Here is a 13,516-nt window from a genome sequence, read left to right as displayed (position 1 = left end):
CGTGGTGGTACTTTGTCGTCCTTCCACCTGGCCCATGTTCTCTTCCCCGAAGCTGCTGGGAGTTCCCAGGTGAGGAACCTTGCATGGTGTCAGTGCCGCTGACCCTTTAGGAAGGCGGGTCCTAGAGGGAGACCAGCGGGCATCGGCACAGCTGGCAGCTTCCCCTGGGAGAGCGTGCTGTGGGGTTCTGGTGACTGAGACACTAAGACGCTCTCATGGAGTCATTTGCTCTTCAGAGTGATCATGAACTTGTTCAAACCAGGACACCTTTGAGCGTCCTGATCTCTGGGACCCCCTACACTGGGACGATGGCTGCAAAAGTGGGGTGTCTCCCCAGCTCAGGGCGTGGGCTGGTCCTATCTGCAAACTGACCTTCCATGCCCCTTGCTCAGCATGGGGTTTTTGGGAGGGGGTGAGCAGGGACAGACATGTGGTTCCTATAAGCCAGGATCTCCAGTGTCTCCAGGAACAGGGCAGATGGCAGGCAAGAGGGCAGGGTAACTGGAAAAGGCATTGGAAATAAAGTCCTAACAGTCACCCCCGCCTAGGCCCGCAGGAGAGGAGCAAGGCAGTGCAGGCTCCTGCCAGGACTGGCCGCTCCGCGACGGCACCCCGAAACCACGTTCTTACATTTTGCTGCCCTGAAGATGCAACAGGAGCGATACACTAACGTTCCAAATTGCTGTTTGTGCATGCGGATTCTCAGCTGTAAGGCAGCAGACTCTGGAATCGGTGTATGTGATGTGTCTCTAGCAGGAAAACATGCCAGTGTGACATGTGTGCCTGACCAAGCGACTGAGGCTGTGACGTGAGTGTTTGCAGAGCTCACGTGCTGAAGCTTAGCCCCCAGCCCCGCAGTGCTGGGAGGTGGGTCATAGTAAGAGATGATGGGGGCGAGGTGGGGCTCTGCCCTCCTGAAAGCTTAGCCCCCAGCCCCGCAGTGCTGGGAGGTGGGGCACAGTAAGAGATGATGGGGGCGAGGTGGAGCTCTGCCCTCCTGAATGGATTAACGCTGTCATCACAGAGTGCGCTCGCTATCAGGAGAGTGGGTTTGTTATAAAAGAGAGCTGGGCTCCTGTTGCAACCTCTCCCTCTCCCGGGTCTGTGTCTCTCTCCCCTCCTCTCAGCTTCTGCCTGGGGTGGCACAGGAAGAAGGCCCTTGTAAGATGCCAACACCTTGACAGTGAACTTCCCAGCCTCCAGAGCTGTGAGAAACGAATTTCTTTCCTTCGTAATTATCCAGTCTGTGCTATTCTGTTTTAGCAGCACAACACAGACTCAGGCCGATGCCAGGCACAGCCCTCATCACAGTGCTTAATCGAGCACGTGCCATGCTCCCTGAGGTCCCCTGTGGTGGCACCCGTTTTCTCAGTGAGAGGTGGTCTTTACTGGTGACTGCTGGAGAAATTCCTTGAGCTGTCGATGTGTGGAATGTTCTCGGGCAAGGCTCTTGGGGGCACACAATTATCAGGAAGGCCGAGTCCCATCAGGCTGCAGGTGAATCTCACCCCTAAGCCGGCCCAGCCCCTCTCATTTCCCAGGCAGACGTGTTTCTGGAGGAGCCGCGGCACCCACGGTGGCTGTTTAATTGCTGTGGGTGCATTTGCCATTGAGGCTTGTGTTTTGGACGTTACATTAATGCAAGGTAGCCATGCAGCTCAATTCCGTATTTTCCTGTGGCATTTGTTACATGATTAGAAGGAGGGGTTATGCAAGTGGTGAGACTGACAAGGTTTTGTGCCAAGTTTTAAAAAAATGCTGTTTTGGAGATTCATGTCCTCCCATCAGCCTGAACAGCGAATCGTCACATACCGATGCTGGGCACGTTCACAGGCTCTGCCTGCGCCTGCTGAGCCTCGCACAGCCTCGCCTGGTAGCTGCTGTCTCACTATGGAGCAGAGGAGAAAAGTGAGGTCCTGATGCATAAAGGACAGGCCTGGGGCACAAACCAGGGGCTGTCCTGGGGGGACACCAGGACATGGGTGCTGCGCTTCCCTTGGGGAAAGGAAAAGGGGTCCACAGGCACAGCCCTTTCTCCATTCCGTGCTCCCTGCTGTGCAGCTACCTTCCGGAGGCCAAGTTCTCCTGCCTATCACTCAGCATCTGCACAGCACTCCCAGCCTGAGGCTGCCAGTTAGGGAACCCACAACAGGACCCCTTGCCTCTCCCCCTGGCTGCTAATCAAAGTGCCTGGAGAGCTCTGCTCCCCTCTCAAGTCCCAGGGCACATTCTTTGATCTTCCCAGCCACCTACCTTCCACTGCCTTGTCCTCTCTCTCCTCCTCACCGGCCTGCCCCGCACTGGTCGGGAAGGCACTGACTTCGGTCACAGGCTCACTGGGGCTGTGCTATGTTATCCTGGGCGGATTCCTGCCTCCCTCGCCTGTGAGATGCAGGGGTGATCTGTCCTGGGCGGATTCCTCCCTCCCTCACCTGTGAGATGCAGGGGTGATCTGTCCTGGGCGGATTCCTCCCTTCCCTCACCTGTGAGGTGCAGGGGTGATCTGTCCTGGGCGGATTCCTCCCTCCCTCACCTGTGAGATGCAGGGGTGATCTGTCCTGGGCGGATTCCTCCCTCCCTCGCCTGTGAGATGCAGGGGAGATCTGTCCTGGGTGGATTCCTCCCTCCCTCGCCTGTGAGATGCAGGGGTGATCTGTCCTGGGCGGATTCCTCCTTCCCTCGCCGGTGAGGTGCAGGGGTGATCTGTCCTGGGCGGATTCCTCCCTTCCCTCGCCTGTGAGGTGCAGGGGTGATCTGTCCTGGGCGGATTCCTCCCTTCCCTCGCCTGTGAGGTGCAGGGGTGATCTGTCCTGGGCGGATTCCTCCCTTCCCTCGCCTGTGAGGTGCAGGGGTGATCTGTCCTGGGCGGATTCCTCCCTTCCCTCACCTGTGAGATGCAGGGGTGATCTGTGGAGTAGCCAATTTCTTTTCTGTCTCTGAAAATGTGCCTTTTGCCTAACTTCCTCATTAGTCAACCCCAGATCTAGCAGCACTCAGCCACTTGGATTCCTCACGATTTTCCTTCCTGCCCTGTGCCCCAGACAAAGACCATTGTGTTCTTCCCTGAGTCCCAGGAGGATGAGCACCACCCCCTGCCCTGTGTCCCAGGAGAATGACCATGACATCCTGCCCTATGCCCCAGGAAGGTCACCACTGTCTCCCACCCTGTGTCTCTGGAGAATGACCACAGTGCCCTTCCCTGTGTCCTGGGAAGATGACCATTGCCTCCTTCTCTGTGTCCCAAGAGAATGATCATCACCTCCTGCCCTGGGTCCCAGGAGGAGGACCATGGAGTCCTGCCCGGTGTCCTGTGATGATGACCACTGCCTCCTGCCCGGTGTCCTGTGATGATGACCATTGCCTCCTTCCCTGTGTCCCAAGAGAATGATCATCACCTCCTGCCCTGGTTCCCAGGAGGAGGACCATGGAGTCCTGCCCTGTGTCCTGTGATGATGACCACTGCCTCCTGCCCGGTGTCCTGTGATGATGACCATTGCCTCCTTCCCTGTGTCCGGTGATGATGACCACTGCCTCCTTCCCTGTGTCCTGGGAGAATGACAATGACTTCCTGGCCTGCGTCCCTGGAGGATGACCATGGTGTCCCATCCTGTGTCTAGGGATGATGATCATGGTGTCCTGTCCTGTGTCCTGGCAGTGACCATCGTGTCCTGCCCTGTGTCACTGGGAGTATGGCCATTGCCAAATGAGATAACAACTTCCATCGGGCTCAGCCAGTGGGAAGCCCCGGAAGTGCAGCTGTGGGAATGGGAGGAGGGTCTAGCATGCAAGGAGAGGCCCAGATGTTTGTTAGAGTAACGGCCAGCTCTTGCTCGGTGTGTGTGCTTTGGGAGCCTTCCTCCATAGCTGTGGTCACACCACCGCCTCTTTCCAGCCTTCCTGCAGAGGGGCCTTTGCAGCCCTCACGCCCTCCCTGCTGCCTGCGCTTCTCCAGCCTCCATCCTCCTGTGTCCCACAAATAGCCTATTTGTCCAGCCACCTTCTCTCCACCATGCATCTCAACGGGGATGACGGGGGCAGCAAAAATGTATTCTCGGAAGGCAGAAAGATCTTACTTTTTTTTTTTGCATATATATAGCACCAATATATACACAGTATAAGCAGAGACAGAGTCTGTGGTGTTAACGTTTCAAGGGGGGCCATTTCAGGAAAATGTCTGAAAAGGCTCCTTAGGGGGTGGTCATGGAAAATACATCAGGAAACCCTCCATGGGGCAGAAAGCCACGGCCTCTGGGATGGGGCCAGGGACGGCAGGGCCCGGAGGAGAGGGTGGACTGCAGAGGCTCTTAGCAGATCAGAGGTCTCAGGGACTGAACCTAGGGTTGTGTGAGAATAACCCTAAGAGACAGTGAATCAGAGAGTGAGCGCCCAGTGCAGACAGAAGGGGCTGGGTCTGCGATGGGAAAAGATGCTGCTGTGTAACATGTGAATGATTTTTATAGTATAACACCAACATGGATCAAAAAAATCAAATTCAAGGAGATCCTTAGAAAAAGCATAAACAGCAGCAAGTGTCAGGTATAATTCCATCTAAGGCCCCAAATACCCTCTCACAAGTAATCAAAATAAACCAGCTGTTCTCCCAGAGGACTCTGTTCTGACTGGCCAGGCGAGATCTGCTGTCTGCCACCCTGGGAACTGGGTTGCTCTGCACCCATCAGCCTGGCCCCTTCCTGGGGAATTTAACCAGTGCCACGGATGAGTCACAGGGTCCTGGGGTGTGGGCCTGAATTGCAAGAAAACAGTCTCCCAGGGTGAGCCCTGCAAGCCCTGCAGGGATGAGGGCTGCGAGCCCTGTAGGGATGTGGGCTGTGAGCCCTGTAGAGGTGCGGGGTGTGAGCCCTGTAGGGGTGCGGGGTGTAAGCCCTGTAGAGCTGTGGGCTGTGAGCCCCCTAGGGGTGTGGGGTGTGAGCCCCGTAGGGGTGCGGGCTGTGAGCCCCGTAGGGGTGCGGGGTTTGAGCCCCGTAGGGGTGTGGGCTGTGAGCCCCGTAGGGGTGCGGGCTGTGAGCCCCGTAGGGGTGCGGGCTGTGAGCCCCGTAGGGGTGCGGGCTGTGAGCCCCGTAGGGTTGCGGGCTGTGAGCCCCGTAGGGTTGCGGGCTGTGAGCCCCGTAGGGTTGCGGGCTGTGAGCCCCGTAGGGTTGCGGGCTGTGAGCCCCGTAGGGGTGTGGGCTGTGAGCCCCGTAGGGGTGTGGGCTGTGAGCCCCGTAGAGCTGTGGGCTGTGAGCCCCGTAGGGGTGTGGGCTGTGAGCCCCGTAAGGGTGTGGGCTGTGAGCCCCGTAGGGGTGTGGGCTGTGAGCCCCGTAGGGGTGTGGGCTGTGAGCCCCGTAGGGGTGTGGGCTGTGAGCCCCGTAGGGGTGCGGGCTGTGAGCCCCGTAGGGGTGCGGGCTGTGAGCCCCGTAGGGGTGTGGGCTGTGAGCCCCGTAGGGGTGCGGGCTGTGAGCCCCGTAGGGGTGTGGGGTTTGAGCCCCGTAGGAGTGTGGGCTGTGAGCCGGGGTTCGGGCTGTGAGCCCCGTAGGGATGTGGGCTGTGAGCCCTGTAGGGGTGTGGGCTGTGAGCCCTGTAGGGGTGTGGGCTGTGAGCCCTGTAGGGATGTGGGCTGTGAGCCCTGTAGGGGTGTGGGCTGTGAGCCCTGTAGGGGTGTGGGCTGTGAGCCCTGTAGGGATGTGGGCTGTGAGCCCTGTAGGGGTGTGGGTTGTGAGCCCTGTAGGGATGTGGGTTGTGAGCCCTGTAGGGATGTGGGCTGTGAGCCCTGTAGGGGTGTGGGCTGTGAGCCCTGTAGGGATGTGGGCTGTGAGCCCTGTAGGGATGTGGGTTGTGAGCCCTGTAGGGGTGCGGGCTGTGATTCCTGTAGGGGTGCGGGCTGTGAGCCCCGTAGGGGTGTGGGCTGTGAGCCCCGTAGGGGTGTGGGCTGTGAGCCCCGTAGGGGTGTGGGCTGTGAGCCCTGTAGGGTTTCGGGCTGAGGGCCCTGCAGGGGTGCAGGATATAAACAGAGGGAGTAGCAGACAGGAGCCCCCAGAGCCTCCTCCGTGGCAGGGCCTCCCTCAGGGCAATCTGCCCAGTTTGTCAACAGGTCTCCTTGCCCCCACTTTGGGCTGCTCACCCAGAATAAGGTGGAAAGGGGCACAAAGATGCCGCTCACCCTCTTCCTGTCTGTCCTGGGTCCCTGTCCCCCAGCCACCACTGTAAGATTTGCTGCCTTCTTCCACGAATCCAGCCAGCTTCAAGTCATCAAACTCAGATGTCCCTGCCTGCGGCTCAGGTAATGCTGGGTTCATACTGTTCTTGGGGCAGGTGCACACGTGGGGGCCCAGGGCACAAGGCCTGGCTGGGTGGAGAGCACTTTCAGGGATGGTCAAACACACACCTGCACTTCCAGGAACGACATTCCAGGAGCTTGCCTGAGGCCTGCCCTCCTCTGGGCCACCATCACTCCCGTACATGCGTCCCCGGCCAGAGCTGTCTGTACACACCCAGGAGCACTGACATTCTAAGTGTCACTTTAAATGAAAACCCAGCCTCCCTCCTGGGCCCTGATTCCCAGTCTCTCCGTGAAGATAATGGTGAGAACATATTATCTCTTGTGTGATAAATACGAAGCTGCTGTGGTTTGAAAAATGACAAAGCAGCGATTCGGGCCCATTTACTGAGTGTAGCAGGCACGGGGTGAGACCGTCACGAGGAATAATGGAGTGTGGAACCTTCTGCCCGTGGCCCGTGTCGGCATTTAGCTCACATGTCAGGACGAGGGGAGGGACGCCTCTGCCCCAGACAAATGCTTTCGTCATGCGGATCTCCTTCTTAGAATCGAGCACACCTGGACCACAGCTGTCAGCAGTGACCGAGGTCAGGCCAGGGCGTTCACTGAAGGGGCGACATGCTCAGAGGCAACTGCAGTTAGAGACGGGGAAATAAAAGTGAAGGAAGGACCAACCCTAAACGGGACGCGGATTTTGAACGGAGGTCTTCTGGGGGCCTGAAGCTGTGCCGGGCACAGGGTTGGGACTCACAGGCTCCTCTCTCTGTTGGAGGAGGCTTCCTCAGCTGGGGCCACCGGGCTTTTGCCAAGTAAGTGGTGAAAAGCAGAGAAAATGCAGACAAGGGTTACTGACAATGGCCCACCTGCTCGGTGACTTCATCGTCAAAATGCTTTCACAGTCATTGCAGAAAATGATCAGTTTATCTGCAGTGAATGGGCTGCAGAACTTGACAATGTAAGTGACCCTGCAGCCTGTGATGCTGGATGAGTATTTGCTTTGAAGGGTATTTTTGCTCCCACTCTGTCTGTAGTTGTTTAGATTTGACCTTGACCCAGGGCTGAGGAAGAGGGGCTGGGCTTGCAGCTCTGAGACTGAGGTTTTGGGTGATGCTTGGGCATCTAGGCTGTCCTCATTTGGTAAATGTCGAATGTGCTTAGTAGGACTGCAAGCACTAGATTTCCAGCTACTCTTGAAGATTTAGACATTTACCAAGTGAGATGTGCAAATCACCTTTTGGGTAATTTAGTCTGAACTCCACTTCTTCCTGGTAAATAGAGCCTGGAGTTTTCAAGTCTGCTATCTGGGGACACTGCACATGTGCAATGCAGAGAGTTATGACCAACCAGCTACATGGATGCTAGTGCTGTGTGACGGGTTTTTACACTCTCATCGCTAAAAACAACTCACATTGTGATCTCAGTTTCTGTGGACCAGGAATCCAAGCACAGCTCGAGTGTGGCATCTGCCTGTCTGAAGTTGAGGTTTCTGCAGGGGCTGGGGTCTCATCAGAGGCTCAGCTGGGGAAGGATCTGACACTGGGCTCACGGATTTGTCTGCAATATTCGGTTCCTTGGGGTCAGTGGGCTGAGAGCTTCAGTTTTTCATTGACTGGTGGCTGGAGGTCACTCAGCTCCTTGCCCTGTGGCCCTCCCCTAGGGAAACACAGCACATGCAGGCTTATTTCTCCAAAGGCCGCTAGGGGACAGCCTGTGAGTGGGACAAATATCACAGTCATGTGAGCATGCACACGCCACTGTCTCACTGCATTCCACTGGGGAGCAAGTCACCAGTCCTCACCTCAGGGAAGCAACCACACAGTGGGGAACCCCAGGCAGGTGCTGTAGGTCACCCCAGGGACTGCCCGTCATGCTGTCTTTTAGAGAAAGATGACATTAAGCCCAAACGTGATTTGTTTTTAACACCTGGAGAGTTTTCAGTTGAAGTCAGCAGGTTAACAGCCCACAGGCTTTGAGAAGTTGCTTGACAAGGCTTCAGCTGCACCACAGGAGCTGTGGGCGTCCATCCCTTTCTCTTACCAAAATGGTTGTCCCTCTTTGCGGTGCCCTGTCAGTCTTCCAGAGGCCTCCAGGGTAAGCATTCTTGTTGGAAAGGTGGTTTCTGTGCTTGGTGCCACCGTTGGTAGCTGAAGGGGCCATTGTGTTGGTTCCCTGCCTCAAGAAAGCTTACCTTGGGCTGGGTGCAGTGGCTCACGCCTGTAATCCCAGCACTTTGGGAGGTTGGGGTGGGTGGATCACCTGAGGTTGGGAGTTTGAGACCAGCCCAACAGACATGGAGAAACCCATCTCTACTAAAAATGCCAAAAATTATTTGGGCGTGGTGGCACATGCCTTGAATCCCAGCTACTCGGGAGGCTGAGGCAGGAGAATGGCTTGAACCCGGGAGATGGAGGTTGTGATGAACCAAGATCGTGCCATTGCACTCCAGCCTGGGCAACAAGAGCAAAACTCCGTTTCAAAAAGATAAAGAAAAGAAAGAAAGCTTACCTTGGCCTATTGGACACTGCATACCTGAGGAGTGGACCTGGGCTCTGGACGCTGGGAGATGAGAAAGGGGTGAAGGTCGGTCATCAGGTGGAGGGTGCTTATCCACCCCCTCCTGCCAGCAGTACCTTGCTGCGTCCTATGCAGAGCTTGCAAAATGCCTCCAGGCCACCCAGGGCTCTAAGCCTGGCTCCCAGTCTGTGCTAGATACTCTGAGCTCCATCATTTCCTACTTACAAATTCCCTTTTGCTCAAGGTAGCAAAAGCTCAGCTCTACTAAAAATAAAATTCCTCGCTGAGAGCACAGGGTGTGATGACTGGATGCTGCCGACCCTCTGAGTTACAGACTCTTCCAGCCAAGCCGGGCACTACGAGGTGAATGATTCAGGGTCATAGGAAGCAAAATTATTGGCTCCATGATCAGAAAGAGCAGGTTTAAGATGAACAAAGCTAGGTCCATTCTTATGCGAGAAAAAATGTCAACTGGGGGACTCATTTTATGAATATTCACAGCCTCAAAGGTTCGATCTCTGGCTGAACTTAGACAGTGGCTCTTATTTCTCCTTCTCCTTCTCCTTCTCCTTCTCCTTCTCCTTCTCCTTCCTTCTCCTTCTCCTTCTCCTTCTCCTTCCTTCTCCTTCTCCTTCTCCTTCTCCTTCTCCTTCTCCTTCTCCTTCCTTCTCCTTCTCCTTCTCCTTCTCCTTCTTCCTTCCTTCTCCTTCTCCTTCTCCTCCTCCTCCTCCTTCTCCTCCTTCTCCTTCTCCTCCTCCTTCTTCTCCTTCTCCTTCTCCTTCTCCTTCTCCTTCTCCTTCTCCTTCTCCTTCTCCTTCTCCTCCTCCTCCTCCTCCTCCTCCTTCTCCTCCTCCTTCTTCTCCTTCTCCTTCTCCTTCTCCTCCTCCTCCTCCTCCTTCCTTCTCCTTCTCCTTCCTTCTCCTTCTCCTTCTCCTTCTTTCTCCTTCTCCTTCTCCTCCTCCTCCTCCTCCTCCTCCTTCTCCTTCCTTCTCCTTCTCCTTCTCCTTCTTTCTCCTTCTCCTTCTCCTCCTCCTCCTCCTCCTCCTCCTCCTCCTCCTCCTCCTCCTCCTCCTCCTTCTTCTTCTTCTTCTGTTTTTGAGATGGAGTCCTGGTCTGTTGCCCAGGCTGCAGTACCATGGTACAATGTCAGCTCACTGCAACCTCCACCTCCAGGTCCAAGTGATTCTTCTGCCTTAGCCTCCTGAGTAGCTGGGACGACAGGCACGCACCACCACGCCTGGCTAATTTTTTGTATTTTTGTAGAGATGAGTTTTTGCCATGTTGGCCAGGCTGGTCTCAAACTCTTGATCTCAGATGAGCTGCCCCTTCGGCCTCCCAAGGTCCTGGGGTTACCGGTATAAGCCGCTGCACCCAGCCTGGCTCTGACTTCTTAAAGTTCCATTCTTTCTCTTCCTGCTGAAGATATGCATCTGTATACACAGACATGCAGATGAAGACATGCATGACTCACACATATGCGGGATTGCTGAGTCAGTGGGTGTGCGTATGAAGACAACATGCATGACTCACAAAAATGCAGGATTGATGAGTCAGTAGCCATGCATATAAGAAAAGCATGACTCGCACGTATGCAGGATTGCTGAGTCAGTGGACGTGCATATAAGACATGCATGACTCGCACGTATGCAGGATTGCTGAGTCAGTGGAGTGCACATAAGACATGCATGACTCGCACATATGCGGTATTGCTGAGTCAGTGGACATGCATATAAGACATGCATGACTAGCACATATGTGGGATTGCTGAGTCAGTGGACGTGCATACAAGACATGCATGACTCGCACACATGCGGGATTGCTGAGTCAGTGGAGTGCACATAAGACATGCATGACTCTCACATATGCGGTATTGCTGAGTCAGTGGAGTGCATATAAGACATGCATGACTCGCACACATGCGGGATTGCTGAGTCAGTGGACATGCATACAAGACATGCATGACTCGCACACATGCAGGATTGCTGAGTCAGTGGAGTGCACATAAGACATGTATGACTCACACATATGCGGTATTGCTGAGTCAGTGGACATGCATATAAGACATGCATGACTAGCACATATGTGGGATTGCTGAGTCAGTGGACGTGCATACAAGACATGCATGACTCGCACACATGCAGGATTGCTGAGTCAGTGGAGTGCACATAAGACATGCATGACTCGCACATATGCGGTATTGCTGAGTCAGTGGACGTGCATATAAGACATGCATGACTAGCACATATGTGGGATTGCTGAGTCAGTGGACATGCATACAAGACATGCATGACTCGCACACATGCAGGATTGCTGAGTCAGTGGAGTGCACATAAGACATGCATGACTCGCACATATGCGGTATTGCTGAGTCAGTGGACGTGCATATAAGACATGCATGACTAGCACATATGTGGGATTGCTGAGTCAGTAGCCGTGCATACAAGACATGCATGACTCGCACACATGCAGGATTGCTGAGTCAGTGGAGTGCACATAAGACATGCATGACTCGCACATATGCGGTATTGCTGAGTCAGTGGACATGCATATAAGACATGCATGACTCGCACACATGCAGGATTGCTGAGTCAGTGGACATGCATATAAGACATGCATGACTCGCACACATGCAGGATTGCTGAGTCAGTGGACATGCATGTAAGACATGCATGACTCGCACACATGCAGGATTGCTGAGTCAGTAGCCATGCAAATAAGACATGCATGACTCGCACACATGCAGGATTGCTGAGTCAGTAGCCATGCATATAAGACATGCATGACTCACACATATGCGGTATTGCTGAGTCAGTGGACATGCATATAAGACATGCATGACTAGCACATATGTGTGATTGCTGAGTCAGTGGACATGCATATAAGACATGCATGACTCGCACACATGGAGGATTGCTGAGTCAGTGGAGTGCACATAAGACATGCATGACTCGCACATATGCGGTATTGCTGAGTCAGTGGACATGCATATAAGACATGCATGACTAGCACATATGTGTGATTGCTGAGTCAGTGGACATGCATATAAGACATGCGTGACTAGCACATATGCAGGATGGCTGAATCAGTGGATGTGCCTATAAAGACAACATGCATGCCTTGCACACATGCAGGATTGCTGAGTCAGTAGCCATGCATATAAGACATGCATGACTTGCACACATGCAGGATTGCTGAGTCAGTGGACATGCATATAAGACATGCGTGACTAGCACATATGCAGGATGGCTGAGTCAGTGGATGTGCCTATAAAGACAACATGCATGCCTTGCACACATGCAGGATTGCTGAGTCAGTAGCCATGCATATAAGACATGCATGACTTGCACACATGCAGGATTGCTGAGTCAGTGGACATGCATATAAGACATGCATGACTCGCACATATGCGGGATTGCTGAGTCAGTAGCTTCTGGGCATCACTTTATGTGCAGAGCTACCTGATGGTAACTATTTTTTAATTAAGACGGGGGAAGCAATATGTGATACCTTGGCAGACGGAACAAAGTAAATGTATTCCAGATTTTGGTGCCTTGCATTTTTTCCTTATGGATTCATGGTGCAGGACATCTCAAGCCCTGATTTCAGTGGGCTTTCTTTTCATTTGCTGCTCATCTCCTCAGCCTGCAACTCCCAAAGCAGTGGCTGCTGCGTGTGCCATCGCCAAAAGTTTAAGTTCACCCTTGTGTAAAAGCAGATCACTGTAGAAAACGTCTCAAATAATATTGCATAGAAGTTCATTACGTTTTTGCTGTCATTGAGAAAAATGTGATTAGGCTGGTCCCTGGGTAGCGGGAAAATGAGTGCCACTTTTCTGAATAAAACAAATGAAAAACTAAGATGTGCATGACATTTTTTAGGGTAAGCATTTATTCACATTAAAAAAAAACAATTTTGAGGATAAAAATATGAGGTAAAAATTGATGTTACCAGAAAAATAAAAATATCTACAATGGCATACGTGCAAAGAGTTGCAGTCAATTATAAAATGTGGGAGTGTGGGGTTCTGCTAAACTCCTGTGTGAGGGGAGTGAGTCGCATGCTCCTGCCCCGAACCAGTATGTCTTTCCATGCTCCTCTTTTATGCTCCTTTCTAGAGTCCTGGGGACAGTGCACAGATGGGGCCAGGACAGACCTCAGCTCTGCCCACTGCAGGGAGGCAGCTGTACCTGGTGACCTGTCTCATCTGCCATGGAGCTGGACTTCTGGGCCTCTGCACCTAAGTAGACCAGAGGTGGAAGCCCCTGCGTCAGCTGCCCCTCCAGCTTCCCCTCCAGCTTCCCCTCCAGCTGCCCCTCCAGCTTCCCCTCCAGCTTCCCCTCCAGCTTCCCCTCTAGCTGCCCCTCCAGCTTCCACTCTAGCTTCCCCTCCAGCTGCCCCTCCAGCTTCCCCTCCAGCTGCCCCTCCAGCTTCCCCTCTAGCTTCCCCTCCAGCTGCCCCTCCAGCTTCCCCTCCAGCTTCCCCTCCAGCTGCCCCTCCAGCTTCCCCTCCAGCTGCCCCTCCAGCTTCCCCTCTAGCTTCCCCTCCAGCTGCCCCTCCAGCTTCCCCTCCAGCTTCCCCTCCAGCTGCCCCTCTAGCTTCCCCTCCAGCTGCCCCTCCAGCTTCCCCTCCAGCTTCCCCTCTAGCTTCCCCTCTAGCTTCCCCTCCAGCTGCCCCTCCAGCTGCCCCTCCAGCTTCCCCTCCAGCTTCCCCTCCAGCTTCCCCTCCAGC

Source organism: Callithrix jacchus, chromosome 12 (assembly GCF_049354715.1).
Source record: "Callithrix jacchus isolate 240 chromosome 12, calJac240_pri, whole genome shotgun sequence".
Taxonomy (NCBI): Eukaryota; Metazoa; Chordata; class Mammalia; order Primates; family Cebidae; genus Callithrix; species Callithrix jacchus.
The sequence above is the reverse complement of the archived record's forward strand: the minus strand, read 5'-3'. Positions refer to the sequence as shown.